Raw genomic sequence first — 13,260 nt, 5'->3', positions numbered from 1 at the left:
TTGGCCAGGGTGGTGGCAGCCGTCCCATTAAATGGTGGCTGCAGTCCTGTTGGAGTGATGAATGCGATTCTGTCCAAGAAGTGATGCTGTAGAAGGGTCTGGTCTTCCTCTGAAGGTCCAGTGGAGGTTATGGAGCTCTTGTCCTCTGTTAATCCAGTAGGCAAGCTGCTCCTGGTTGTAGCAAGGCTCAGCTTATATCCAGGTAGGAATGCTTGGTTCCTCCCCCTGGGCGGAGCATCCCACAATGGGATGATGGAATTTTATCAGTCCTGCAGTGACACTCAATGGCCCATTCACAGAAGATATCTCCCCTGGAGAGTGTTATCAGGGCTGAGTCATGGAAGAGATAAAGAACACTGCCCCACCTGTTTATAGCAGTTGCTGAAGGTGGGGATTGAAAACATGCATTTGGTTACATCTTGCATGGCAACCTGAAACAGTGGGGTAATCCCTGCTCAGGGGGTGAACACCACCCCCCCAACCCAAACTGGCTCAGGTGTAAAACCCCCACTCTGGGAAGGCCACACACACAGGGGACAATGTCACACTTGCTCTGCTCCAGGGGAGGTCTCTGTCCCTCTGACTCCCTTGCTCTCCCCCTTTTCTCTTTCTTTCCATCTCTCTCTCTACCTCACATTTACTGTTCAATAAAATCCACCTTGGATTTGGTCTTTTTAGCATCTTAATTGCGGCAGAGGAATCTCTCCAACAATTTTCTTAACTAGATTGCGACATTATTTTTCCGTAGTGGGTTCAGGGCACTGTTGTCTGACCCCAAGTGCATTTGACAACAGGATGGTTCCCTCCAAGGAGGAGGTTGTGGTTCTCTCTGGAGGAACTCTTGGAAACTTGGACACAGCTTCCTCTGAACAACTTATGGGAGAACTGATGAGGAAATTGGCTGTTGTAGGTGGCCAGTGAAAAAGAAAATATTTTGTTGTCCTTCCTTGAAAAGTTTGTTAAAATCACTGGAGGAAAGGGAGGAAATGATACCAGTGAGACTGACAAGGTTCATTCACCCCATGGTGAGGAACACAAGGCTGCTATAAATCCCACAAAAAGCCCAGCTCAAGTAGCTAAATTCCCAAATAACTCTGGAATTCACAGGCTTGCGTTCTTTGCCAAATGTGAGAATCATTATTCCTCTACATCCCTGTCACCTTTGTGACAGCTACACAGAGTTTCCCCTTCCTTTTAATAATCTGTATTGGGCCTAATTTCTGCTTTTCTTTTATTGGAACCTGCCAGCAGCTGAGCTGGAGCTGTGCAGGAACCAATGAAACGTGGAATTGCCACAGAATTTCTTCTATTGTGAGTTAATTCCTGTTTGGGATTTGTTTGCATTTCCATCACATGTGACTCTCGGGAAAATCAAATATTCATCAAAGTATTTTATGTAGGATTAAGTTTGATTTCTGCCTAGTTTATTTTGTCCAGTGCCCTGGGGATGCTCAAGGGGTCTCTGTGCCTCGCACCCTGGAGGACGCTCAGGAGGAATTTGTTGTGATTGTCCCTGTCCTTGTCACCCCAGGCCATTCCCGAGGGGGTCTCCATCATTCTCACCCCAGGGAATGCCTGGGGGGTCTCCCTCCCTCTCACCCCTGTGCCAGGGGGTGCTCGGGAGTCTCTGTCCCCTCACCCTGGGGGATGCTCGGGGGGTCTCCATCCCTCTGGCCTCAGGCAATGCCTGTGAAGGGCTGGGGACCAGGGGCTCTGTGTCCCTCTCACCACTGAGGGTGCTCGGGGCTGGGGGGGCTCTCTGACCTTCTCACACCTGGGGAGGCCGGGGGGGTCTCTGTCCCTCTCAGTCCTGCTGTGACCCCACCCAAACATCATCGGGGTCACAGGGACAGAGACACCCCCAAACCCCCAGAAGGGCTGAACCTGGATTTGGTTTGGGGCTGAGGATTTAGGAAAGGGCTGGAATTGGGGCTGGGCTTGGAGTTGGGGCTGAGATTTGGATTAGAGCTGGGATTGAGGTTAAGGCTAGACATGGGATTGGCTTTTGGGCTGCTGTTGGGATTCTGTCTGGGGTAGACGAGTCAGGCACTGGGATGAGAATAGTGAAAACAGAACTGTGAGTGTGTCTAAACATGGAGTGAGACTGAGACCAGGGTCAGGGTCAGGTTTGGGACTGAGCTCACCCAGAGTGGGACAGAGGGGATGTCACTGCAGGATGTCCCTGGCATCATCCCAGCCCTCCTCAGGCACCTCCAAACATGAGGGGCAGCTGGGTACCCCAAGATCCAGGTGCTCCCACACTGCCCCTCCATACCAGGCGAGCATTCCCTGAGGGCAGCCCTGACTGTGACCTTTGGGGCTCTGGGATCAGCCCTCACATCCCTGTGGGAGCAGCTGCAGAAAGTACGAGAGATTTTCCCCCCTCTTTCTGGAGGAAGGGTGAAGCCCGGCTGCCCTTTTCTTCTGGTGCCTCCTCCTCTCCTCAGCTGAGGATGTCAAACTCCCCAGGAGCAGGAAAATCCCCATTCCCTCTTTCCTTGTGGCTGCAGCCTGGAACATCCACCCAGAGTTAAGGACTTTTTGACAGCCCTGCTGAATGACACTGGGATGAGATTTGTGAGAAGGGGAAGAAATTGTATTTTGATAGTAACTAAAAGATGCAAAATTATTCCTTTCTGTTATATTCCTTTTCAGTCAGTTCTGGTCTGTTTTCAGAGTGCCACATTCTCAGCTGATTGTGTTTGTGCCCTCCTTTCTCTCCTGCCTCTCTTTGCCTGCTCTGTTTCTCTCTCAGTGTCTCCCTTGACCCAGGGCAGCTCACACCAAAGACCGTGCCCGGATTTAATTCCCAATTCAGGAGCTACAGCAGCCATGGGTGAAGTTAGGAAGGCTGGCAGTGAAATGCCACTGTAAGATCTTGCTCCACTTGGCTTTTGGCTCCTTCTTGACAGCTTTGCCCTCAAGGGCAGGAACATCTTTTAATAGCTGAGAACTGGAATTCCAGACCCTGGCAGTGTGTGCCGTGGATCCCAGAGGGGCATTCCCGAGGCGGCTCCCAGGGTGCTGCTCCTGCCGTGCCTCCCAAGGAGCTTCTCTCCCAAGGGAAGAAGATCCAGCAGCTCTGTGGGCTCCCAGAGCACACAGCAAAGGTGGCGTGGATGTACATTTTCCAGCACCTTCCCCTCTGGAAGCAGAGGGAGGGAGGAAATAGAAGCGAGTCCTGGAAGGACTGGGGTGGGAAGGGACCCTGTCCATGGATTACGACCCCGCGAGGGAGAGACGCCTCCGCCCCAGTGAAGGAGAGAATGAGAGCGTGGGAAAGCAACGGACGATTCAAACCACGTTCAATAACGTGGACTGAACGGAACAAGAAATGGGGAGGAGAAAGGGAGAGAAAGAAATCGGGAAAAGGCTCCCGCCTGGACTCCGCAGCTCCGAGGAACACCCGCAGGGCGTAGCGCCTTTTACAATTCCAGCCAATCAGAGAACGCGGTAAACAATTTTCAGCCAACCAGAGCTTTTCTCTCCGATGACTCACCGGTTGCCAGGCGGGCCCGCAGAGCCCAGCGGCCCCGGAGCGGAATTTGTGGCTCGGGCCGGGGGACGGATCCGCCCCGGGGGGGTCCCCGAGCCCCCTGCCCAGCCCTGGGGCCGATCGGGGGCTCCCCCACCCAGGAGCCGGTGCTACGGGGCCGCGGGGCAGAGCGGTGGGAAAGGGGGGTCCGGACTGGGAGCGGAGGAAATGCGGGAGGAAGAGGAGGGAGAGGAGGAGCAGGAGCAAGAGCGGGAGAATCGCGGCGCTCGCAGCGCCCGCACGCCGAGCCTGCAGCACCCCCTGCCCCGGGAGCATCGCCCCCAGCCCCGAGCCGCAGGGGAGGGCGGAGGCCGAGCTCGCCCCGTCTCCAGCCAGGGGTCTCCGGGAGGATTTTTTGGAGAGTGTTCGGAGCCGGCAGATCCCGGACTCGAGCCCCGGATATCTCCGGGCTCCCTAAGAGGAGCATTTCGGGGAGAAAAGAGCCGCGATCGCCCTTCGGGAGGGTCCAGGGGGGTCCACGTGGAGATGGCCCGGTACTGATGGGGCGGGACATTGGTTTTGGGGATCCCTGTGAGAGCCGGGGCTGTGGAACGGGGGACCCCCGGGGCGGGGAGAGGGGAAGGGGCGATACCGGAGCTGGGGGACCCCCGGCAGCCCGGAGATGAGGCGGGGACGGGACCCCCTGACCCTGACAGGGGTGTCCTGGGGTGACTTCATGATGCCCGTACCCCCATCGGTCTGTTTAGTCCAGAAATAAGTTCTGTGCCTTTTAGGCTGGTTCTGAGAGCGAAGGGAGGAGGAAGAAGCTGCAGTTTGTTTTCAGAAACTGCACTCACTCCTCTACATTCCGGCTGCTGGATGGACAGACAGCAGGAAAGAGCACTCCTTTGCTTTTAATCAGTTTTTAGGTCTCTGAGGCAGAGAAGTTCCCTGGACTTTGATTTTTCTTTTTCTTTGGAGCTGTTTAAACCTGCTCTGGACTGAACAACCAGAACACCACCGGCAGGTCCCGCCTGAGGGCCACCGGGATGGACTTGGGCGGAGGCATTTCCAGCGCTGGATGGACTGATAAGAGACTGATAAGTGACTGATAATAGACTGATAAGAGACTGATAAGCCACTGATAAGGCACTGATAAGACTCTGAGTGCCTGGAGCTACAACCAAAGAAGGGACTTCTGGAGTTTGTCATCTATTTTGGAGCAGCAGGAGGTTTTATTGCTTAATATTGTTCAACTTTTGTGCTGGTGAATGCTTTGCCTGTAAAAAAAAGTTTTTTTAGACTTTTCTTTCCGGAAATATTTTCCCGGACTGGCTGAGGGTGGGGCTGCTGAATTGGCATTCTAGAGGAAACTCCTTTTGGAGGGTTTCAACCAAATTGGACCTAAACCAGGACAGGGTGGTGGAAAGAAGGGGGAACCTCAAGTTACTGGATTGAGGGGAGGCTGGAGAGGGGGACCTTGGGACCCCAGAACCTCCCAGAATCCATAAGCAGGACCCTGGAGAAGAGGGATCCCCAGGACCGATGGAATCCCCACCAGCCCGGAGATGGGGGACCAACCATAACCCAAGAGGGATGAGACTGGAAATGGGAAACTCCTGGTGGCTTTTTTTTATTCACTCTTGATTTTTGGACATCAGGTGTCTTCTAGAAATGGACGTGGATGGGAGGAATCCCCAACACAAGGCATTCACACCTTGTTTTTCTCCAAACCAGGATTTTCCCCAAACCTTCCCGCTGTGACATCCCCCATGTCCCGCTCTGGGTGAGCTCAATCCCAAACCTGACCCTGATCCTGGTCTCAGACTCACTCCATGTTTAGACACACTCACAGTTCTGTATTATTCTCATCCCAGTCCCAAACTCATCTATCCCAGCCCCAGCCCTAAAGCCAATCCCATGTCTAGCCTTAACCCCAATCCCAACTCTAATCCAAATCTCAGTCCCAACTCCAAACCCAGCCCCAATTCCAGCCCCTTCCTAAATCCTCAGCCCCAAACCAAATCCCAGGTTCAGCCCTTCTGGGGGTTTGCGGGTGTCTCTGTCCCTGTGACCCCGATGATGTTTGGGTGGGGTCACAGCAGGGCTGAGAGGGACAGAGACCCCCCCAGGCCTCCCCAGGTGTGAGAAGGTGGGAGAGCCCCCTCAGCCCCGAGCAGCCTCAGCGGTGAGAGGGACACAGAGCCCCTGGTCCCCAGCCCTGCACAGGCATTGCCTGAGGCCAGAGGGATGGAGACCCCCCGAGCATCCCCCAGGGTGAGGGGACAGAGACCCCCGAGCATCCCCTGGGCTGAGAGGGACAGAGACTGCCCCGAGCACCCCCTGGCACAGGGGTGAGAGGGAGGGAGACCCCCCAGGCATTTCCTGGGTGAGAATGATGGAGACCCCCGGGGGAACGGCCTGGTGTGAGAGGGACAGGAAACCCCCCCCCCAAACCCCTCCCAACCATCCCCCAGGGCGAGAGGCACAGAGACCCCCTGAGAATCCTCTGAGCACTGGACAAAATAAACTAGGCATCAATCAAACTTGACTCTGCAAAATCACTTTGAAGAATATTTGCTCTTCCCACAAGTAACTTGGAATGAAAGCGCAAACAAATCCCAAACATGAATAAACTGATAATCCAAGCAGTGATGAGGCAAATCCAATTTTCATTGCTTCCTGCACAGCTCCAGCTCAGCTGCTGGCAGGTTCCGATAAAAGGAAAGTGGAAATTTGGCCCAATACAGACTATTAAAAGGAAGGGAAAGCTCTGTGTAGCAGTCACAAAGGTAACAAAGGGATAAAAAAGAAAAATGATTGTCACATTTGGTAAAGCCCCCAATCCTGGGAATTCAGGACTTATTCGGAAATTTATCTACTTGAGCTGGGTTTCTTCTGGGACTTTTAGCTGCCTTGCATTCCTCACTGTGGGGTGATTGAACCTTGTCAGTCTCACTGGTAACATTTGCTCCATTTCCTCCTGTGATTTTAACAACTTTATAAGGAAGGACGACAAATTATTTTCTTTACACTGGCCACCCATAAAAGCCCTTTTCCTCATCATTTCTCCCATAAAGAAATAAAGCGTTTATAAGCTCCATAAGCTTACCAGGAGGAAGGAGGGACGGTGTCCAAGTTTCCAAGAGTTCTTCCAGAAAGAGCCACAACCTCCTGAGTGGAGGGAATCATGCTGTTGTCAAAGGCACTTGGGATCAGAGAACAGTGCCCTGAACTCACTGTGCATAAACAATATGGCAATTTGGTTAAGAAAATTGTTACAGAGATGCCTCTGCCCCAATTAAGGTGCTAACACAACCAAATCCAAAGTGGATCTTATTGAACAGTAAATCTGAGGTAGAGAGAAATGGAAAGAAAGAGAAAAATGAGTGACAAGGGACAGAGACCTCCCATGGAGCAGGGCAAGTGTGACATCATCCCATGTGTGTGTGGCATTCCCTGGGTGGGGGTTTTACACCTGAGCCAGTTTGGGTTGGGGGGGTGGTGTTCACCCCCTGAGCAGGGATTACCGCACTGCTATAAACAGGTGGGGCAGTGTTCTTTATCTCTTCCATGACTCAGCCCTGATAACACCCTCCAGGGGAGATATCTTCTCTGAATGGGCCATTGAGTGTCACTGCTGGACGGATAAAATTCCATCATCCCATTGTGGGATGCTCCGCCCAGGGGGAGGAACCAAGCATTCCTGCCTGGATATAAGCTGAGCCTTGCTACAACCAGGAGCAGCTTGCCTACTGGATTCCCAGAGGACAAGAGCTCCATAACCACCACTCGACCTTCATAGGAAGACCAGATCCTTCTCCAGGATCACTGCTCTGACAGAACCATGTTCATCTCTCCAACAGGACTACAGCCACCATTTATTGGGACGGCTGCCACCACCCTGACCAACAGTGTGTCAGGTTATATCCTGACTCTGTGAGTTTAAGGCAGTTTTTCTGTATCATTGCCTTGATCTTCATTTTGGTTTTGAATTGCAATTTTGGTTTAGACCCTCCCCAGGTTTGCCTTCAAACCAGTACAAAACTCAATGTGCTCATCCTTTGTTATTCTCCCAAAACAGGATTTCCCATCCCCAAACCATTGCCAGATGGAAAAGGAGGCTGTGAGGAACAGGAAGGATCCCCGGGACACCCAGGCAGGTGAGAAGGAAGTCAGTGCCCCTTTCCTCCTCTCTCCTGCTCCATCTCCCAGCCCATCATGGCCCCCGGCTGCAGGACAACCCTGCTGCCAACGCCGTCCTGCTGGGGATGCACTGGGGGATCTCCTTCCCCTTCCCTCTGGCACGGAGGCAAATCCCATCCTGTCCTTGTCTTTCCTCCCCTAGACAAGAAGCTGAGGACTGGGACCAGAGAGGACAAATCCCCACAGCAGAACCTTGTGAAAGAGGCTGTTATGAGTGACTCCAGGGCACAGGAATCCAATGGGAAGGAAACTCCCCAGAGATTCCATAGGAAGAGGGGCTGCAAACGCAGCCCAGGGTGCTCTGAGGAGGAAAGACCCTCCCTGAGCCAGGAAGGTGAACAGAGCTTCAGACAGAGCTCAGAGCTGGTGGCCCATGAGCAGCTTCATGATGGAGAGAAGCCCCACAAGTGCTTGGAGTGTGGGAAGAGCTTCAGGCAGAGCAGCACCCTGATCCGCCACCAGATGATCCATACCAGGGAATGGCCCTACGAGTGTGGGGAATGTGGGAAGGGCTTCAGCTACAGGTCAGAACTCATCAGGCATCAATGCATCGACACTGGGGAGAGGCCCTACGAGTGCCCAACCTGTGGGAAGAGGTTTCAGAGCAGCTCCAATCTCCTCCTGCATGAGCGGATTCACACGGATGAGCGGCCCTTCTGCTGCCCTGATTGTGGGAAGGGCTTCAAGCACAACTCCACTCTCATCAGGCACCGGCGCATCCACACCGGGGAGAGGCCTTACGAGTGTTCCCAGTGTGGGAAGAGCTTCACCGATAGCTCTAACATGACAAAACACCAACGGAGGTGCCACTAAGGGAAGCCCTGCGAGTGCCCCAGCTGCAGGAGGAGCTTTGTGAACTGCTCCAGCTTCATCCCCAATGGAGGTCTAACGTTGGGAAGAGCGCAGGTGATCTATGTTTCCTACGATCCATGTGATCCATGCTGGGAAGACAACTGCCCCAATACCTTCCCCTGTCGATGACATAGTGAAGAACTGAAGAACATGAGGGTCTTTCCATGGCCCTGTCATTACATTCACTCTCACCTCAGGTTATTACCAGGGGCAGGAAAGGGACTCTCTCTCCCTGAGAAGAAGGGTGTCCTTTCCAGGTGGGGGAAATATGTTGCTGGGAAGAGCCAGGCAGTTGTGTTTTAGTTTTATCTGTAAACAATTTTATTTATCCCTTCTGTGATCAATAGTTTTTCTGTTCCATTTGTTCCTTATCTCGTTGCTGTTCCCAATAAATTGTTCTTATCCCAGCCTAGGATCTTTGCCTTTTGTGCTTTCCATGGGAGGCGGGAGGGCAGTGAGGGCAGAGTGGTTTTAGCAGGAGCAGGAAATTGGGGAATCCCATTCCTGAACCCCGGCCCGTGAAAACCGAGCATCCCAGCTGGTCCCAGCCCTGATGGCCATGGCAACAGCCTTGGGAGCGGGTCCCTGGCTGGGGCTGTGGGAACCTCTTCCCTCTGGTGCCCAGGGACACGAGTGGAGGGAACGGCTGCAGCTGAGTCGGGGCAGGCTCAGGTTGGATGTCAGGAAAAGGTTTTTGCCCAGAGGCTGCTGGGGCCCTGCCCAGGCTCCCCAGGGAAGGGTCCCAGCTCCAGGGCTCTCTGAGCTCCAGCAGCATTTGGACAGCGCTGCCAGGCCCAGGCTGGCATTATTGGGGTGTCCTGTGCAGGGCCAGCAGCTGGACTGGAGGATCCTGATGGGTCCCTCCCAGCTCAGCCAATTCTGTGGTTCTGGGATCCCATGAGCCTGGGGATGGGACTGCCAATGGTTGCCATGGCAACGGGCTGTGGCTGCAGGCCTGAGCTGGTGTCCATGGCAACCACACCTGGCATGGGGTCTCCATGGAGCTGCCAAGGGACTGACCGTAGCAACAGGGGGTTTGTGATGGTTGCCATGGAGAGTGACCATAGCAACAGGGGACCAGTTATGGTTGCCGTGGAAACTGACCATAGCAACAGGTTCCTGGTGATGGTTGCCTGCTAAGGATCAGATTTGTCACAGGCCCTCAGACTGGTTCCATGGGGACTTTCCAAGAGTCTCCAGGCTGTTCCGGAGCTGGAATGTCACAGGCACAGACAGGGGCTCCATGGAGACCTCCCAGGGTTTTCTGGGATGCTAAAGAGCCCTGTGGTCCGAAGCAGTCGCAACAATTCCGTGGTGACATCCCAGGGCACCTTGGGCTGCAAAGGCACCAATCTGTTACAGGCACTTATGGGGGCTCCATGGCGACACCCCAGGAGTCTCCAGGCTGCCAAAGACCCAGCATGGCCCAGACACTCACAGGGGTTCCTGTCATGGGCAGAGTGGGAGCTTCAGGCAAAAGCTTCATTTCTTTATTGGAAAAACTCCTGCTAAATCATGAAGTGGAGAAATGACACCCAACAGCCACCATGGTTCCTCAAACCCCTGCAGGGCCCCTAGGCTTCTAAAATTCCTTCAAAGAGAGGAGACTGGTAGTAGCTGGATCCAGTCCCAGCCCCAGAATTTTTCAAAGGTGTAAAGGATTGGAGAGGTGGAATTGAAACTTTAACCCAATTTGTCCCTCAGAATTAATGATGGGATACCCAATAGATTTATATAAATATTCCTCTAATTGATTCTACTCATGATTAGAAGAAAGACCTTAACTATATTAATTTACTCCACAGTTCAGGAGCTACAACAACTATTAGAATATAGTGCTCTAGGAAGCAGTTTTGAATTCAACAGGGCCTTGCTGGAGTTGTTGGAGGCCATGGCAGGCAGAGCCTCCTGCTCCAGCAAGAACTGCCTTTCCTGTGCCATGAGCAAGGCAGGTCCCGCTGCAGGAAAAGCCCCAGGCCAGCCTCAGCACAGGGAAGGGCTCGGGCACAAGGGCAGAGCGCCGTGCTGGGAGCTGGGCCAGGGAGAGCCTGAGGCATCAAAGGCACCCTGGCAGCAGCAGCTGCTTGCAGGCCATGGCCAGAAGTCTCCCTTGGCAGCCCGGCCTGGTGGCCACCACTGCAGAGCTGCTGCCTCAGGGCTCATTCCTGGCTGGGCTCTGAAAAGCCTCTTCTGCTCCAGGAGCCTGACTGGGAAGCCGTTGGCCCCAGCACCTCGGGGACAAGATATTAATGACAAAACTCTTCATGCCATCAGAGCCAAGGCAGGGGCAGAGGAAAGGGCAGAGCAAGGCCCAGGGCACAGGGCTGCCATGGTGATGGCTGTGAGGTTACTGCCCCTGCAGCACCCTGGCTGCCCTCAGCAGACATTCTGGCCAGAAATGTTGTGGGGGCACCCAGCACATCAGAGAACCCACACTACAGGAATTCTGTCCCTGGGGATGAGAGGGTTTCACTGGGTCAGGTTGTACAAAGTTCGTGCTCTTGGACAATTCCTGGGATGGGGAATCCACTTCTCTGGAAAATCAGCTGCAGTTTCGAGCCACCCTCATACTTGTAAATTATTTCCTCCTTCTAAGATATATAAATCCACCCTCATTCAGTTTAGAGATATTGGCCCCTGTTCTGTCATTGCAAGATAGTAGAGAAAATAACTTTGATTACTATTTTTCCATTTTCTCAGACCTTGGAGAAGACACAAAAATCTCCCAGGATGGGCTTTGGAGGCCTCATCACAAAACCAGCTGGTAGAAGATGATGGCTCTGGGCTCAGGGGTGTGGAGACTGAGGGTAGAATAGGAGCAGCCTGGGAGGGATGGAAGGGTGGTTTCAGAGAGGCTGGAGCTTTTTCTTCATAGTAGGAATGAGCCTGAAGAAGACATAATAGCACCAAGGGCAGCTGGGGAGGCCCAGCCTGGGCAGCAGCAGAAAGGAATTTCCCTACCAGGGCAGGACTGTGGTGCAGCACATCCCCTAGAAGGAGCCTGGAGCAGCCCAAGGCTCTGTGTGGGCAGGCAGGAGGCAGAGCTGTCAGTAAAGGAAGGGGCCAGCCAGGTGGGGCAGCCAGGGGATGCCGACAGCCTGCAGAGACAGAGACACAGTTTTGCTCAGGATCAGAGTCACCTTTCCCTTACTTGTCCCCTGCTGCCATCACTGCCACCAGTGCTCTCCTCTACCTGGAACCTGGGGAGACTTTCTCAGTCCTGTTCCTCAGATGAACCTGTTTATGCTATGAGAAATTTCAGTGTTTCAATTACTTTTGGAATTCTTCAGAAATTTTTGAGCACACTCGGAGGTACTGAGTCTGATGCAAAGAGCACCAAAGCCCCAGAGGGTCATTGAAGTCCCTGTGCTGTGTCTGTGCTGCTGAGCTGGGCCGGGCTCCTGGCCCAGAGGCAGCTCCTGGCAAGGGCAGCACTGCAGAGAGACAGCTCTGGCCAGGAGCAGCTCCTGTGCTCAGCCCAGCAGGGCTGGGGCACTGCCAGGGCCCCTCAGGGACACCAGCAGGGCACAGACAGAGCTCACAGGGGCTCAGCACTGGCAGGGGCTGTGGGATGGCCCAGAGGGGGCTGTGTCACAGCAGCACCTCTGTGGCTGTGTCATAGAGGCACAGAGCAGCTGTGATGTCAGCAGAGGGCTGTGTGACAGCCCAGGGTCGGTTGTGTGAGGTCACAGATTGGGCTATGACATCACAGAGTTTGTTGTGTGAGGTCACTGAGCAGCTATGGCATCATAGAGGGGACTCTGTGACATCACAGAGCAGGCTGTGACATCATGGCATGGCTGCATGACATCATAGAGACACCTGTAAGGTCAAAGTGTGTGCTGTGACATTACAGAGTGCCAGTAGGACACTACAGACAGGATTTTGTGACAACACAGAGCTGGCTGTGACACCACAGAACAGACAATGACATCACTTGGTGACTTTTTGACATCACAGAGTTCCCAGCTGGGAGAGGCCCCACTCAGAGGGAGTCGCTGGCCCAGGAGAGCTCCAAGGGCTCCTTTTGGAGCTCTGTGTGCAGGGCCCCAAGAGAGGGGCTTCAGTCCCAGCAATGGTTCATCCTGGCCACACTCGGCATCAGCAGCTTTCTTTGGCAGGGTGGGAACAGGGATGTTGTGCCACTGAGAGAAAAAAAACAGTTCCCAGGGCTGCTCCTACAGAAACCAGGAGCTAGTTGGGCAGCAGCAGTACCTGGAGCAGACAGTGTTTGTGATGAGCTGCAGAGGAGCTGAGCCCAGGGACTGCTGGCCAAGGCTGAGGCCCAAGGAGCATTTCTCAGCTGGCAGGGCGGCCTGAGAAGGAGAGGGCGGAATCCAGCAGCACAGGGCCCATGGAACCAAGGGACCATTGTGACACTGTGGGGCCCTGTGAGACCAAGGGACCATTGTGACTCTCTGAGGCCTCTTGGAATCATGGAGACTGTCCTGTTTTCGGCTGTTTGAAGGGCCTGGAAAGGCCCGGAGTGGCCTTGGGGCAGCCCGCGTATCAAAGAACGATAAGAGGCTTCAGTTCTTCTTTCGGTTTTTATGTTTATTAATTGTTTATCTAAAAGATTTTCTTTCGGCCCGACAGAGGTCTGCTCAGCAGTCAGCCATGAGCACACTGTGTCGCCCTCTGGGCAGTCACCTATCTTTATACCCATGGTTACGTGTACAATATTTATCATTTTTCCCCAATACCATTTATTATTATTGCCCGGTGCA

The 13,260-nt window shown here is 53.7% G+C and overlaps 1 long non-coding RNA gene across 1 annotated transcript in view; it reads left to right on the top strand.

The window, feature by feature from the left end:
• Positions 1-8,020, top strand: part of LOC141730105 (uncharacterized) — a 31,178-nt gene extending 23,158 nt beyond the window's left edge. Inside the window, exons 2-3 of the long non-coding RNA XR_012581560.1 lie at positions 7,560-7,638; positions 7,824-8,020. This is a non-coding gene — a long non-coding RNA (uncharacterized LOC141730105). The remainder of the gene's footprint in view (positions 1-7,559; positions 7,639-7,823) is intronic.
• Positions 8,021-13,260: the final 5,240 nt, after the last annotated feature.

The sequence above is a fragment of the Zonotrichia albicollis genome, chromosome 9, assembly GCF_047830755.1.
Source record: "Zonotrichia albicollis isolate bZonAlb1 chromosome 9, bZonAlb1.hap1, whole genome shotgun sequence".
NCBI classification, from domain to species: domain Eukaryota; kingdom Metazoa; phylum Chordata; class Aves; order Passeriformes; family Passerellidae; genus Zonotrichia; species Zonotrichia albicollis.
Note: the sequence above shows the minus strand (reverse complement) of the source record. Positions and strands in the feature narration are given on the sequence as shown.